The 15,320-nt window shown below is 39.2% G+C and overlaps 1 protein-coding gene and 1 long non-coding RNA gene across 6 annotated transcripts in view; one reads left to right on the forward strand and one right to left on the reverse strand.

The window, feature by feature from the left end:
- The window catches only part of IDS (iduronate 2-sulfatase), a 30,026-nt gene continuing 14,706 nt past the window's right edge, over nt 1-15,320 (forward strand). Inside the window, exons 1-3 of one of the 4 annotated variants that reach the window (XM_046940043.1) lie at nt 1-169; nt 4,530-4,723; nt 12,084-12,146. The gene's annotated coding sequence lies outside the window, so the exon portion shown is untranslated. The remainder of the gene's footprint in view (nt 170-4,529; nt 4,724-12,083; nt 12,147-15,320) is intronic. The other 3 variants (XM_015278306.4, XM_040698860.2, XM_046940044.1) reach the window with 3 other exon arrangements.
- Nucleotides 169-15,221, reverse strand: LOC107052101. 2 transcript variants are annotated; one of them, XR_005859524.2, is made up of 4 exons: nt 15,091-15,221; nt 7,033-7,339; nt 4,568-4,676; nt 169-2,509 (listed from the first exon to the last, which is right to left on the reverse strand). It is a non-coding gene; the product is annotated as an uncharacterized LOC107052101 (long non-coding RNA). The 2 variants fall into 2 exon arrangements; XR_005859523.2 differs by lacking the exon at nt 169-2,509 and having other exon boundaries at nt 4,526-4,676.

Below are 15,320 nucleotides of genomic sequence, written 5' to 3' on the forward strand. Positions count from 1 at the left end.
GGAAGCGCATGCGCTGTAGGCCGAACGGTCCTGTAACCGGACCCTGACCCTCGAGTAGGTCTGGGGGTTAGGGTTCTTCGGTGAAATTGCTGCCATCTAGTGCCCTCGTGGATTAAATTCATCTCCAGGGTAATCGCTGGGATAAGTAACCTCAAAGTATTATTTAAAGGTAGGAAAATAAACTGATTGTTTCACACGGCATCACCCAGCCGGTTGCCTGAAGAACAGGCAACCACTGTGGCTATTTGGCTTTGTCTTCAGGCTGCGCATGTGCCCCGTGGAATGCAGGAGCGTTGAGGATAAGGCAGGATTTTTGCCAGCATTCTTCCTAACTACACTGTTATCAGTAGCACCTCAGCTGTGGGCATGATTTCAGGTGTGTTCTCTGGCTTATTGCTGTGGAAGCTGCCTGTACAATTCATTTCCTCACTGCTATAGGTGTATGACAGCATGCACAGAGGGGAAAAAGCAAATACAACATAGAAAGGGAAAGACTCCTCTCAAAAGGTTGGCAACTACTTTCATTTCTGTTCTGGATGTGATCATATCAGCTGTTTAAATGTCCCTGACTCAGGTTGAAATTCAGAATTGCACAGATAAGAGCTGCAAGAGTGATTAAATGCTTGGGGAATAAGATGTCCTAATGATCTGAGTGTTTCAACAACACAGAGATTGCTTATGTTGTATAATTACCTTCACGAAGAGAGAGAACAGTAGGTACTGAAGAACTTCAACAAGAATGAAGGCTGAGGACTTGAGCTAAATAAATTCAGATTAAAAATGAGAGCTTTCTTTTCTTCCTTCATCTTTTCTGTAAGTGCACCTTATTAGCTACTGGAACAAATTGCTCTGAGAAACAGATTTTAAATTTTTAATGAAATTCAGGTGCTGTCTGGAAGATACACACTAATCAAACTCAAGTCAGTGGGCTTAATGGTAACAAGGGTTATGAAATCAAGTGGCAGGTCAGAACGATATTGGTGGTAGGTGGAATAGATGATCTTGGAGGTCATTTCCAACCTTAGTGATTCTATGATTCTATGACAAATTGCACTATGAGTCTATCTTGTGATAGGTTATCTGAAAACTTAAAGATTAAAGCTTTAAATTTAAAATTAGAACTTTGTTTTTCATTCTGCTCTTTCAAATGTTGAGCTTTACTAGTTTGACAAAGAGAACACATGTATTTTATCTTGAATAAATACATTATACATTTTTAACAACATATAAAGAAACTACTAGACGAAGCAGTACCTGTGGGTGTTATCTTCAGATAGATGCAATTATAAAGCAAAGTCAAAATAATATTAACGAGAAATTATCTTAGAATAATTTAGAAGCTTAGTAAAACAGCATGAGTATTTAAACAATATTCACTAAGGTCCATAGGAGTAAATCAATAAATATTTCTTCTGCAGTTACAATGTTCGCTGACTGCACAGACAGTAAAATCATTCATATAAGTGACAAAGAATCACAGAATTGTAGAACTAGAAAATAAATCCCAAGTTCCAGAAAACAGAGAGACAAAGGCTAAAAAAAATAAAAATAAAAGGCGGGGGGGAGGGGGAGATAACTGGGTAAAAGCAAAACAGCTCTTTGCTGTTGGACCCAACCTGCAGGGCCACAGCTGAGAAAGTGTCCGCTTTATTTGTTTTTTTTTTTTTTTTTTCTTGAATAAATACATAACACATATAGATCGCTGTAGGATAGTGGACTTTCCCCCAGAAGAGTGGTTAAGGCCTGTCTGCTAAGCAGATGCTGTCAGATCTGACAAACATCCTGTGTGTTGTTTCTCTGTCCGTGAAATAACTGATTTTCCTGCAAGTGATGAAGATAGGCTGTAAAGAGGTGAGCACAGAAAAGATGATGCACGCAGGGCTGTGTCAGTGGTGCCATTGGAGTGTTCCCTGGGATGCAAGCATGCATACATCATAGACAAATCTACGCATGCATCAGTGCCTCCCTGCTGCACTCCAGCTCCCATGCTCACCGGGGTATATACAGCCTGTGGTGTCAAAGCTGTTTTCCTTGCATTCTTCCTTTTCACCATCCTGCTCATTCTTTATGCAATCTTGTGGTACATTAGTAGGGGCGGGAACAATGAAGATATCTGAGTGCAGGCCGGCTGCACTGGAAGGCTGGACTCAGCACCAAGCCCAGGGCTCACAAGTACTGTGGTGTCCAAGCTGAGTGCTTCTGTGTGCATGTCTGTGTAGGTACCCAGGGAAATCACTGCCTGGCCTTGTAGGTGGCAAATGTCAGTGGCGTTACTACTCAGAGCCAAATTAAATGCTTTTCTTTTCTCCTCTTGACTGCCGAGTTTCTTTAGTTTGCTTTTAACCTGTTCAGATAGTCTTTTATTTTGGATATTTTGTTTATATCTGGGAAGTATCTGGGAAGTTCTTAAGTATCCAGGAACTTTGTAAATATGGTATTTTCCATCCACAAGGCTTCTGTGGGGTTTCAGAGCCAAGAGACAGAGTGCAGAGCAGTTGAGAAGTGGCTACTGAAGGATATACATTCATTTTTGTCGAGCCCAGTAAAACAAAAAACAAAATGACACAGTGAGCAGACAGCAGGCTATGGTATCAGTCACCTCCTTTCAGCTTAGAAATGAAAATTATTTATTTTCCTGATCTGAGCAATTAGTTAAAATGCTTCTTCACAATGCCATCCAAATGTTTATGATACTGTGAGAAAGCAGCTAATAGCTCATAGTTAGTGCAGAGCCGTTAAAGAGAAAACAACAGCAATACTTTCTACTGTAGATTAGATAAACAGTCCATCTTTCCATCCAAACTTAATTCATTTGAGATTTATGATGATCTGCTTTTTTTTTTTTTTTTTTTCCTGGCTCATAGGCAATAGGGTATTAAAAGAGACATTATTAACGGTAATATCCTACTTCCATTAAATTGCCTGTTGAAGTTGTTTCTTTCAAATAACTTGAAACTGACATTAGCCATAATTAAATTCCTATTAAATTCTTGCCTAAAATGAGGTGAAATACTTTTGAACTTAAAATACTAATTAATCTAACTGTAAATTGTTTGCCTGAATACAATTTTATTTTTGTGTTCCAGTGGATTTCGGTACAAAGCTGGAAATATTATCCATTAATAGTTAATTTTGCATAGCCACTGGTCTAGACTAGCAGCCTTTCCCTAAAACAAGTGTAAAGTTTATTAAAACTTGATCACATGTAAAAAGTGCATGTAAATATCAGATGAGTTATTCGTGTGCATATGCATCCCCTTGTTTGTCCATGTTCTGCCATTGTTCAATAGCTGGCATGATCAAGCCCAAAATTAGAGGGCTTTGTAATTTAGAGGTTCAGTTAAACCCATCTGCCAGAATACTACAGATAAGGACTTGTCCCACATGGATTTGTGACTTCAGAATAGCTCCCCTAAGTTTACTTGGAAGTAATTGAGAAGGGGGATACCTATATTTCTAGGTGAGAGAAGACATTAGAGTGTTCTCCTAGACAGTGAAGCAGCAATTTTCCATGTTAGTTGTGGATGTTGAAGAATGTAATAGTGTAATGACAAAAGGACCACATTCTGTAATATTTGGATGTAAAACTGAGGGCAGAAGTGATATTTTTGTTGTTGTTCAAAGATCTTTTAAGTTTTTCATGAAAATGAAGAAGTAAGGGCTAGATGTTTCATATAAAAAAGATAGAGAAAAAAACTGAAAATATCTTCATTTATACACAAGGGAAACATCAAATGCATTTGCTCTTTACTTGATAATACTAATTTTTCTTTTAAGGAATGCCAGTTGAAAAGAATATGTATATACATTTAGTAAGGGTTGTGTAGAGTGGCGGGACTTGCTTTGCTTGCCTGTGGGAGCCTCCGCAACACCCAGCAAAGAATAATGCTTGCAGGCTGAGTATGCTGGATAGATAACACGCACTCAAATGGAATAATTTGGAATACTTGTGTAGTCTCACTGGCAGCATTATCTGCTAAAATTACTTAAGCTAAAAATTGTTGCAGAGTATGGTTTTCCAGCTCTTGGGATAGAAGGCCCTGACTGCTCCAGTCTTGTATATTTGAATGGAGCTTATAAGAGAAGTCTCTCAAAAGTTCATTTTGTGGCATCTATCATTCAGCAGGTATTATGACTGAAGAAATTTTGAGCAGAAAACTGTATGTACCCAGAGCTGAGAAAATGGCAGTTGAAATGTAATACAGCAATGTAAGAAAAATTTGTCCCTTCCAGATCTTTCTATCACTCAGAAGTAGCTTGCAGACTAGTCCTTGTCTTGTATCTTTTGGCTAAAAACAAACATCTGATGATCTTTTTGAGCTTACCTATTTAGTTGTATGTATCAAAGAGAACTGTGTGTAAGTAAGTGTAAGTAAGTAATTCTGTTGAATTACTCTGCACCTGAAATTAATTCCTGTAAAGGTGATTGAAAGATGTCCAGGAGGGTGAAAGTTGTGCAAAATGTAAATGTTCAAAGTGTGCAATGACAGTTAATAATGTCTTTTTTGACTTTTTACTCCTGAGCAAAGGCTTCACAAAAATTGTCCTTCATCAAGCTTTCACCTACCTGGAACCTCTTGGTGCAGCTACTCACAACCACCCTTCTTCCCATTGATGTACTTGAGCTTTTCTGCTATGACGGTTTGTTCCTGAAGGTGGGCAAGCCCTGAGCACTTCTGCAGAAAGAAGAATAATTGCTTCATGTTGGATCCTTCTAATTAAGGTAACTGTGCAGAAAACACACACAAATATTCTGGTAATTTTGAACTGTTCAGATATAAGTTGTTCTTAAATTCTTCAGTGTGTCAACATTTCTAAAGAACATTTCTACAGGCTCACATTCATTTATGCTCACAGTAAAGCTCTAATACTGATCAATACAATCTGTGTTTTACAGATTAAAATGATGCAGAAAAACTAACGGCTGTGACAGGCTCCTTTGTCAGCAAGTTTAAATTAAATGTAAGGCAAAAAGCTGTGATGGCTAAGAAAACATGCACTGCAATTGCAATGTAAAAGTGATATATACATGCTAAGTGTCTGTAAACATATATTTTTGTCAATATACATTCACTAGGCACTGCAGTGTAACAGTAATAATGCTAGTGCTGTGTCATCCATACAACAATTCTGCTGTGAGTTAATAAAACCTCTTAGCCATTCAAGATGCTGTTTTGCAAAAGAAACTTAAATAGCCCCATATCCACCAGTTTTGATACCCAATTTTCCTTTTGGGTAGTTTTGTTGTTGTTAATCGGAAGCAGTCAAGTAGTTTGCTTCAATATCGTCAAAAATAAAATGGGTACCGTGGAGCCTGGTGCTACTGATCTGCATGCAAACATCAGCTCTGCTGCTTCTCTGCTTCCAGAAATCCCAGGGCAAAAGTGTTACCTAGCCATAAAAATCAGTAAAATGTAGGAAATATTAGAGCCAACCTCCACAGATGACATTACATCAGGAAAGCTCAAGCTAAATTTTTGGTCAGATAATGTGGCAATGGGGATTTTAGTGTCTTTCTTAGATGTTTTGGTGGTCTCAGCTTTCTTGGTTGCTATGGCTAGATACTGTAGTTGTGAAGGTGATATGGAGAAGGGCTAGGCAGTAAAAAACAGCCAAGGTGTCTGAACTTCAAGAATTACATTTCTCTTCAATTTACAGTTTATTTTAAGGAGTGTGTTTGTGTGTGTGTTGGGGGTGGAGGGCAGTAAGTAGAGGGAGGGGATAAACAAAGCACATTGTCCAATTCCTGTCTGCTTCTGATTGTGTCTCGAGCACTAGGAATTTAATCCCCTGAGATGGTTTATGTTGGCAACCAAACAGACATTTCGTTTTCATTCCATATTCCCAGTACCTCACATTAGCTCAAGAAGACATCATATAACGTCTGCTTTATAATCAGTGCCGTTATTTCTTCCATAAGCCATCTACTTGTAGTTGTGCTCTGTACAAAAACCATAACTCAGAACGTTCCCTGTGCTTGGCTGAACAAAGCAAAGTGATGGAAAATAAACTGAATCAGCCTTCTAATTTGTCAAGCTTGCTTTTCCATTGGCAATAGCCTTGACTCCTGTCTAACATACCTGATGATTCACATGTCCTGTTTGCTTTTCAAATGTCTCCAAGTGACACAGTTAGATTACTGGGATATAGTAACATTTAAAGTGAGGATAGTAGCTCAGTAATAATTCACTTATGTGGATGACAGCATGGCCATGACCTGTTTCCAGGATCATTATTCCTGGTCTGTGACATAACAGTAAATTTTTTTACAAAAAGATGTATCTCTGAGCTTGAAAATCCCTATTTGAAATTCTGTGGATTTTACTGTATGCCTCAGTATTAACATTTGTTCACAGAGTGGAGATTGACTGGTAATTGGCAAAGAACATCTCTCTCAATCTGTTAGAAAATCTTCAGGCCAGCCTGTAATTTTGCACCATTAAAAACAGCAATGATCTAATACCTACCAAAGACATGGTTGGCATTGGCATTAAATGCAGCTGCTTCATTTTGGAATTAAGGCCTTCTGAAACTGAAGTTTGAAATAATTTCTGTGACAATACTGTTCGTGTTTTATTGGCAAATTAGTTTAAGGGCAAAGGCTTTTTTTATTTTTGTATATTGAATGCGCCCCTAAATCATTGTCCTGCCGCCTGAAAATATTATTGATTTGTAAAGTATTACTTCAGCAAGTTGCTGTTTATATTAATGCCAATTGGGTTTGTAATTTGATGAAAATTATACACCAAAAGCCTATGGATTTCATAAACTATTCTGCCAGAATAATGCTAGAAAATGTATTGTGCAGCTGTTTGGCCAAAACAGGACTTGATGCAGTGTTTTGAAATCATCTGCAAAAAGATGTATCTACTTTAATTATAGATACTCTACTTTTTCATCTTAATCCGTTCTGCTAATTCATTACTTGCCTTTCTGTTGAGAGGAAGAGGCAGATTTAGGCAATCTGTGCTTCATTCCACTTTGCTCGTGCAATCTTTGTTCTGCCTCGCCAATGGCTTACAAGTTACTCACGTTTGGTGCTACTCTGTCACTCGTTTCTCTCCCAGAGTGTTCAGGAGTTCTCAAAGCAAAGATGGAAGAGCAGGTGTTGGATCCTTCTTCTCAAATAGTAACTATCAATTTCATAGTAATGGTGATTTATTCAGAGTCAATTTTTCCTTCAAGGCCTTCTTAACTTTATTAGGCTTTGATGGTGGATTGGATCACCCACTGTCCTGGCAATATTCTTAAAATCTATGCATAGCATCCAGCACTTGATATCAGACTACTTGGACCAGCCGAACTCATAATCCTCCAGAAATTTCTCAGTGGATGTATTCTGAAACAGGAAAGAAGTGAACTTTTCAGGAAGAGACCAACTAGGAGATATTTAGCTCCAAGATACAAACGCTGTTTCAGAAAGCTCCAGCAAAACAGAAAACTGAATTATCTCTATTTTTGTTATCATATGCAGAGGAAGACAATAGTAATGCTACTGACTTTAAAAGAGTAAGAACAGCGTGAGAGCTCGTACCAAATCAGTGTGGTGGGTACCATGGATAATCCCTGCTATCATGTAATGAGTGACCGGAATTCTGGATACTTTCAGAGACATCTCAGTTGTCATAGAAGCTGTGTGGTTTTTTCTACTTGCATTTCTATTTTTTGGCAGAATTACTGTACGAAATAATTTGTCAGGTCGCTACAGCATTGGAGATTTACATACACAGTACCTGATAAAGTATCCCTGAAGCTACTTTATGGGCATTGAAGTGGCAGCCCAATATGGCTCTGGCAAAAATCAGTGGTGATGGCATCATTATTGACTCTTAACAGAACCAAGGTGAGGTCTGTTTAGTATTAACTGAAGAGCACAGGTCAATCTGACAGGGGCTTAGATTTCTTTAGCTTGAGTTGTGTGTATTTAGATAAGATTTTCTACATTAACTAAAATAAAATAAATCTAGAAACTAGTGAGAATTGCTTTTTGCTTATTTTTGAAACGTCTTTTTGAACTGTGCCAATATCTTTGATTTGTTCATTGATATTCCTGTCAATTGTCTTGCAGAGTTTTGATTTTTTTAATCAGAATTGAACTTTGTCTGCTCAAGTTAGCATAAGTTAGCCCTCAGATTTTCATATTTTTCTTTAAGCTCACACTTTGTTCTTCTTTACTTGCCAAAAGTAGTAGTCACCCAAATTCTAAACACAGATAACATCAGTGCAGATTTGTACACCTGCAGTACTTTATTTTATGACTAGAATTAATGAAAGTACTTTTTTTTAATAACAAAGGATCACGTCTTTGGTAATTTTAGGGTGTTTTTTTTTTTTCATGTTTATCATTCCAAAATTCATTTGAAGCAGAAATGTTATTATATAAATAGAAAAGATAATTAATTTGCAGTATGTTTGAACAAAAAAATTGTATAAATTTACCTTTAGGAAGAAATAGAATCATAGATCATTGACTGGCTTAGGTTGGAAGGGACCTTAAAGATCATCAAGCCTCAACCCCTGCGGTGGGCTGGCTGCCCCCCCCAGCTCAGGCTGCCCAGGGTCCATCCAGCCACGCCCTGGGCACTGCCAGGCATGGGCACCCATAGCTCAGGGCAGCAGTGCTGCAGCCTCGCCACCCTCTGAGCAAGGAATTTTTTCTTAATATCTATTCTAAATCTTCTCTTTTAGTTTAAAACTATTCCCCCTGGTCCTATCACTATCTGTGTAAAAAGTTGCTCTCCCTCCTGTTTATAAGATCCCCTCAAGTACTGGAAGGCCACAATGAGGTCTCCCCAGAGCCATCTCTTCTCTGGGCCAAACGAGCCTAGCTACTTCATCCTTTCTTCACTAGAGAGGTGCTCCAGCCCTATAAACATATTTGTGGCCCTCTGGATCCACTCCAACAGACCCACATCCTTGTGCTGGGGACCCCAAGCCTGGACGCAGTAGTCCAGATGGGGTCTCATGAGGGCAGAGCAGAGGGGAACATTCCCCTCCCTCCCTGCTGCCACCTCTCTGTTGAGGTGGCACTGTTGGTGTTCCAAGCTGTGAGCACACATTTCTGGCTCACGTCTAGTTTTTTGTCCACCAGGATCCCCAGGTCTTTCTTTGCAGGGCTGCTCTTCAGAAATTCTTCTCCAATTCTGTACTCTATTTGGGATTGCCCCAACTCAAGTGCAACCCCCTTCACTTGGCCTTTTTGAATCTCATTAAGCTCACATGTGCCTGCTTTTCAAGCCTGTTCAGGTACCTCTGGATGACATTCCTTCCTTCTATTGTGTCAACTGCACCACTCAGCTTGGTGTCATCAGGAAACTTGCTGAGGGTGCACTCGATCCTCCTGTCTGTGTCATTGAGAAAGATGTTGAAGAACACCAGTCCCAAGACAGACTCCTTTTACCTTCTCCCAGCAAATCTGTTTTCCAAAACTTACTGCTGCTAGAATATTTCAGAGTAAAGGTTGATCATGGCTTTCATTGTTTTTTATTTTTTTCTTTTCTGTTTTTTTTTTTCATTTTTGTCACTTAACAAGATCCATATGAAAGTTATTGAAGTAAACAGTGATAAAGTATGTTATTTCACAAACATGCCCTTGAATACATTTATTGTTTTCACGTGAGCCTTCATAGAACAGCATTGCCAAATTATAGGACAAAGGACCTACTCACTGAACAGCTCTTGCAAACACCTTCCCATTGACTAAAAGGGGACTGTTGATATCCAGCATGATACAGAAAGGACTAGTTATCTTAAGTATCATGTTTAGGAGTACAGAATACACCCAGCATAGGGCATTTGGGATCCAGCACTGCTGACAGCAGTGCTGTTGTGGTAGGGGAGTGGATTAAGGTTAGACAAAGAAATAGTCCTGGAGTTTTGTCTCCACTCAAACTAACAACGGAATGGAATGCTGACTCACTCAGACTCAGTAACTAGACACAAGCTATTCAATTTGGCAGCTGTACTAAGGATAGCAGCAACTTTGAAATACTCTGTTGATTGTATCTTTATCTGTGAGGTATTGAATTGGATGAGAGACTGTTAGAGAAAGAACTTTTCCTCTGGTGGACCAGAAAACCTGCTGCAGGGCTTGCTGTGTACTAGGGTCATAACAAGCTCGTTGGTGGGATGCTTCAGGAGGTGTAAACCTATTTTAGCATATGAAAGAGTATTACTCATGGGTAGCTGGAGATCAGCGTGTATGGCCTTATGAGTCAGAATTTGGAAATTGCTGGGGTAGTAACAGACCCAGTCTGCTATTGTGTGGGCAGTGAACTCGGAGTACGTCGTGAAATGTTTACAGCAGCAGTAAGCAAAAAAACCAAAATTCTTTGTAGTTCTGAATTTTCTGCCTCAGAGATCTGTTTCCTCTGTTGAGCTGTGAAGAAACGAGATAATAGAAAGAATTTGATTTTGTCAAAATACATTATTACCTATTACAATTTTTGTATCTTTGTTGTTTACTACCGTAGTGTATTATCAAGCATAACAACAAGTGTCATTAAAAAAATTGTACAGCAGTAAGACCTTGCTCATTTCCAAAGGGCCTTATCCTAACTTTAAGCAATTCTTAGTGTTACCTTATTACAGAACCCCACTCATCCCCCCCTGCTTTCCCTCTTATAACACTATGCATAGAAAGAAGGCAGGGTCCTTATCTTTACAGGAATCACCTCTCCTATGTTTTGTAAGCAGAATGACACGTTACAAAACATCATCTTAGTCTAAGTGAAGTAGTCCTCTACTTTCTCATAATTTGCTAATCGTAAGGTTATAATATTTGAAACAGAGTTTCTTAACAGAGCTGGAGGTCTCTGTTAGTAGTACCCAAATACTGATGAGTTTATTCCCTCCCTTTTGCAGCAGCTGTTGAGGGTTGGTTTGATTTCACTGTTAGCAACAAATAGAGGTCAGATTTTTGTAACAGCTGCATTTTGTAGTTACATTTAAAATACCATCAAAACAACCAAAATTTGCATCAGCTTTTAATCCAGAATAGCAAGTGAACAAGTTTGTAAATGTTTAAATCAAAGATCAGTCCCTCATTAAAGAATTCTGTAGCATTACATGACATTTATACAGGATTCTTTCTCTTTATTGCATTCACTGTGTAACTTAAGCAACTGCCCATATCAATGCCTGTGGGTACAGAGGTTATTTCTCAGGGGTTATGCTGCAGTGTACTTGCCCACAATACTATTTGATCATTTATTATAAGAGTTGTAACAAGGTCTATGCAGATCTGTTTGTTACAGTGTTTTTGGCTTAAGCTTGGGTGCTAAGGTTCACAAAAGACTTAAAGAACATTTGATTTGTTTCTGGAAGTACAACCTATGACATCTTTCAGAAATAAAAATATTATTTAGAGACATCAACTTTATGTTTCTGTGGTTCAGGCAGCTCCATGCCTGCTGTTGGATTTCACTTCCTCACCATATATGCTAGAGAAGACTGCAGATAATAATGCATGCATTAGTATTTTTACCAGGCCTCTTTCTCATTTGCTATATATCAACTTTTACAGAAATAAAGTTGATTGGTACATAAAACGAAAAGGAAAACAATGCTTTTTAAAAATCACTGTAGACATAAGTGGCTTTTGCCACTTAGAAGCTTCTTGATTAGTCAAATGCTTTCTTTAATGCGTGAGAAATGAATAATAACCAATATTCCATGTATGTTAATTATGTTGATTCATTGAAAATAGTGTATCTCAGAGTTTGAGTGAAACAATCATTGTACCCAACCACTTGTTTATGAAAACCTGCTGCCTTAGTATGACTTTCTGAGCAATACAGAAACAAATCCCTTAGTCTTGCTAATGAATTTAACATGGATTTGGAGATACTGTTTGAGACAAATGCAAGTTTTTGTGAATTCAGTGGGGACCATGTGCAAGGATCGGATACAGATGTGCAGAGCCAAGACATCCTTCCAAGGCTGAGTTCCACACCTGGGGTGTATTATTTTTCCTGACCATATTGACTTTGTCATAAAAGCACCTTCTGTCTTCCTCTTCAGAGGAAAGGAAGAACATGAAAGCCTGTAAGTCTTAAAGTGTTTTTTTATTCCCATTTTGGTAGTTAACCCTCGGCGTGTTGCTGCCCTCCATCCAGCAAGAGGATCAAAGTCATTTTACTGCACAGGTAAACAGCAGAAAAAACCAAAGTGATCACATACTTTGTACAGCAAAGTAATGTTATTCCTCTGATACTGGTATATATTTTTTACAAGCCTATTCCTTAGATGCTAAATGGTCAGCATTAGTTATCTTGTTGGATTTTGGCTCAAGATCTTTGAACACTTAAGGGATGCAATTTCCAAACAAAACAAAACTCTTTCAAACAAGAAGTGTGCATGTGTAATTTTTCCTGGAAGGTATCCCTGGACATGAAGACAGTACCTTACAAGATCTGCTATGGGTCTGATAGTACAGCCATTTCTTATGAAGCTGCATTAATGAGATTTTTTGCTACTAAAATATTGCTGTACTAATTTTTTACTGTGTCTTAAATTGAGTCTGTCATAGAAGCTGGTTGATTTTAAGATATTCAGCTGTTGTGATGGTGGCCTCATCTATGTTCATAATATTTGTGCAAGCACTACTGCAGACCCCCATACCCTCAGCATATGTCTCAGCATACTGTTAGGCTGTGTCATATTTTATACTCAGTGGTGGTGGCAGTAGGTAGAAGATCTTGGCTGATTTGGTAGGAATTTCTAGTAGAATGGCTAAGGAGGCGTCCTGACTCATCACAGCCAGTACAGTGGTGTTAGTTCAGGAACTGAATCACAGGCAGCTCAGATGACCTTACATCCAGGATGGAGTGGAAATCTGAGCTGTGGGAACAGTTTGTCAAAGACATACTGTTAGGGCTCTGATGTCAGTGCCTGCAATAATTCCAGCTCACGTTTTAGCATCAAGCTTGCATGATCTTTGAGAAGAATTTCTGTGCAATTTGTTCTCTAGTGGACTGAACTTGAGATGATTGCTAAATATGTGTATCAGGCAAACCAGGAAAACCTTATCAAGTGCCACTTAACACACTTGCATTTGAGAGAGGTAAGTTTTATGGTAATAAAATCCATGTACAACAGCAGAAAAATTCCTTGGCTTTTTCCATGAAAATTCTCCAAATGAAGAAGTCTCATTTAGGGATGCACTGTTCAATATTTCTAGCAGCTCATCTTTGCTAGAAGAGATGCTGATACTGAGATATTCTTACATACAAAATTAATTCCAAAATATGTATCAAATTAACTGAACAAGCTGGTTACACATAACATGCTTTGCAGTAGCTGAATTTGTAGTAACAGGATTCCTCATGTACTTTAGGCATTTTTAATGTCTCTAGAAAGGAATAAAAATACACTTTAATTATTTTAGAGAAAGTTCATGTGATTGAATGTGTATGTGCATACTAATATATAACACATCAGGTTTTTCAGCTACATATCCTATATAATATGATTGTTGTGGGAATACAAGAAAAACTGTTCAGAGCAGCAGCTGTGGAACGAGATAAACAGCATGAGAACCAAGGACACCACTAGATGAAGAAAGAATGGCTCACGGCTCTGATTGGATAAGTGCCTGCATGAACAGTTGAAGAGTGTTTACAGAATGCTCTGTTGACATGTAAAGGTGGATGAGAAAGTTGTAGGGGTGGATGGGAAAGCTAGAAAAAGAAAACTTGTGAAAGTATATAGGTGATGTGAGAACTTGTATTAAATGATTTGGATTATTCACATCTGAGTCCGTGCATCAGATGCTGCAGATTGTGACAGACCATTTTAGCTAATTATCCCTGGTGAGATCAAAAGTTTATGATAAGCCCGTCCACTCCATATGGGTTCAGGAATGTGTATGTATAGAGCAGAGAAACAGGTTATTCCCTATCCCATTCTCCTAATGGAAAGTTTTCCTAAAGGAAACTGGTTATAGGAAACTATAAGACATTCAGTATTGTTTACAAACATGAAAATACTAAATTCTGATATGGACGACGTATATCACTTGTACATGTATAGAGAACTTGCATATTGGTGTTAATTTTGCTGTGTCTTGCATGTACTGGAGGTATCGTGCAAGCCATCTGTACCACAAGTGTGAAGGAGATCCAACAAACCCAGCAAGACACAGACTCTTGAAGGGTGCCGGGAGGACCTCATTGTGGCCTTCCAGTACTTGAAGAGAGCATATAAACAGGAGAGAGAAAGACTGTTTACATGTGTTGATAGTAATAGGACAGGGGAGATATTAGAAGGAAGTTTTTTCACTCAAAGGGTGGTGAAACACTGGAACAGGTTGCCCAAGGAGGTTGTGGATGCCCTATCCCTGGAAGCATTCAAGACCAGGCTGGATGTGGCTCCCAGCAGTCTGGTCTAGTTGTTGGTGACCCTGCACACAGCAGGGAGGTTGAAACTAGATGATCTTCGAGGTCTTTTTCAACCCAGGCCATTCTGTGATTCTACAATTCTTTTCTGAGTTGCCATATTGCTCTTCAATAACCTTACAGTTGCAAATGGGAAGCATTTGTACGATTAACCGCAAGTTTATGTCATTCAGGAATACCAGCAATAAATGCCTTCCCTCTTCCACTATTCAAAACAGAAACCATGCAAAGTTTCAGAGCTTTTTATGGAGTATGTTCTTCCTGGATGTTTTAATACTGCAGAGGAAACAACATGCACTTTTCCTGTCCACTGATGCTAGCAATGGGCATATCTCAGCTCTGGCACTGCCAGCATCCAGCACATGCTGCTGGCTGTATAGAGCATCCCCAACAGGCTGCATCAATTCAGCCCTTGGTGGATCTCGTAGTAGTTCTGGACATAAAGTACATGTTTAAAGAAAACAAGCATTAACTAGTGGCAGATTTGATTAACAAATGGGACGATAGCTAAGTATCAGTCAGAGAGAACTTCTCTAGATATTAAGTGTAACACACTTGACTTCCTCATTCCTCAACGCTGCGATCTGCATGGGGAAGACATAATTACCCGGGTACCATTCCCTTAGTGTGGAGTACTGTTGCAGTTAATGCTTAAAGACTCCCAGTAGGACTAACAGGTGCTACGAACACATACCTGCGCCCTCACGCTACAGCGTTGCCCTTGGCAGACCGTAACGCCGCTACAGGTGAGCCGGCTTGCTACTCTCTCCGCAGTCCCCTCCCGGCCGCCCACTGCCCAGAACGCTCCCGCCGAGAACCGCACCCGGGTCGTGACCGACGCAGTGCAGCTCTGCGCAGAGCGACGGCGCCATCATGCGGGAGAACAGCACGGTGACTTATCCACGGGTCAGAGCACCGCCGGGA

This window comes from Gallus gallus, chromosome 4 (assembly GCF_016699485.2).
Source record: "Gallus gallus isolate bGalGal1 chromosome 4, bGalGal1.mat.broiler.GRCg7b, whole genome shotgun sequence".
NCBI lineage: Eukaryota > Metazoa > Chordata > Aves > Galliformes > Phasianidae > Gallus > Gallus gallus.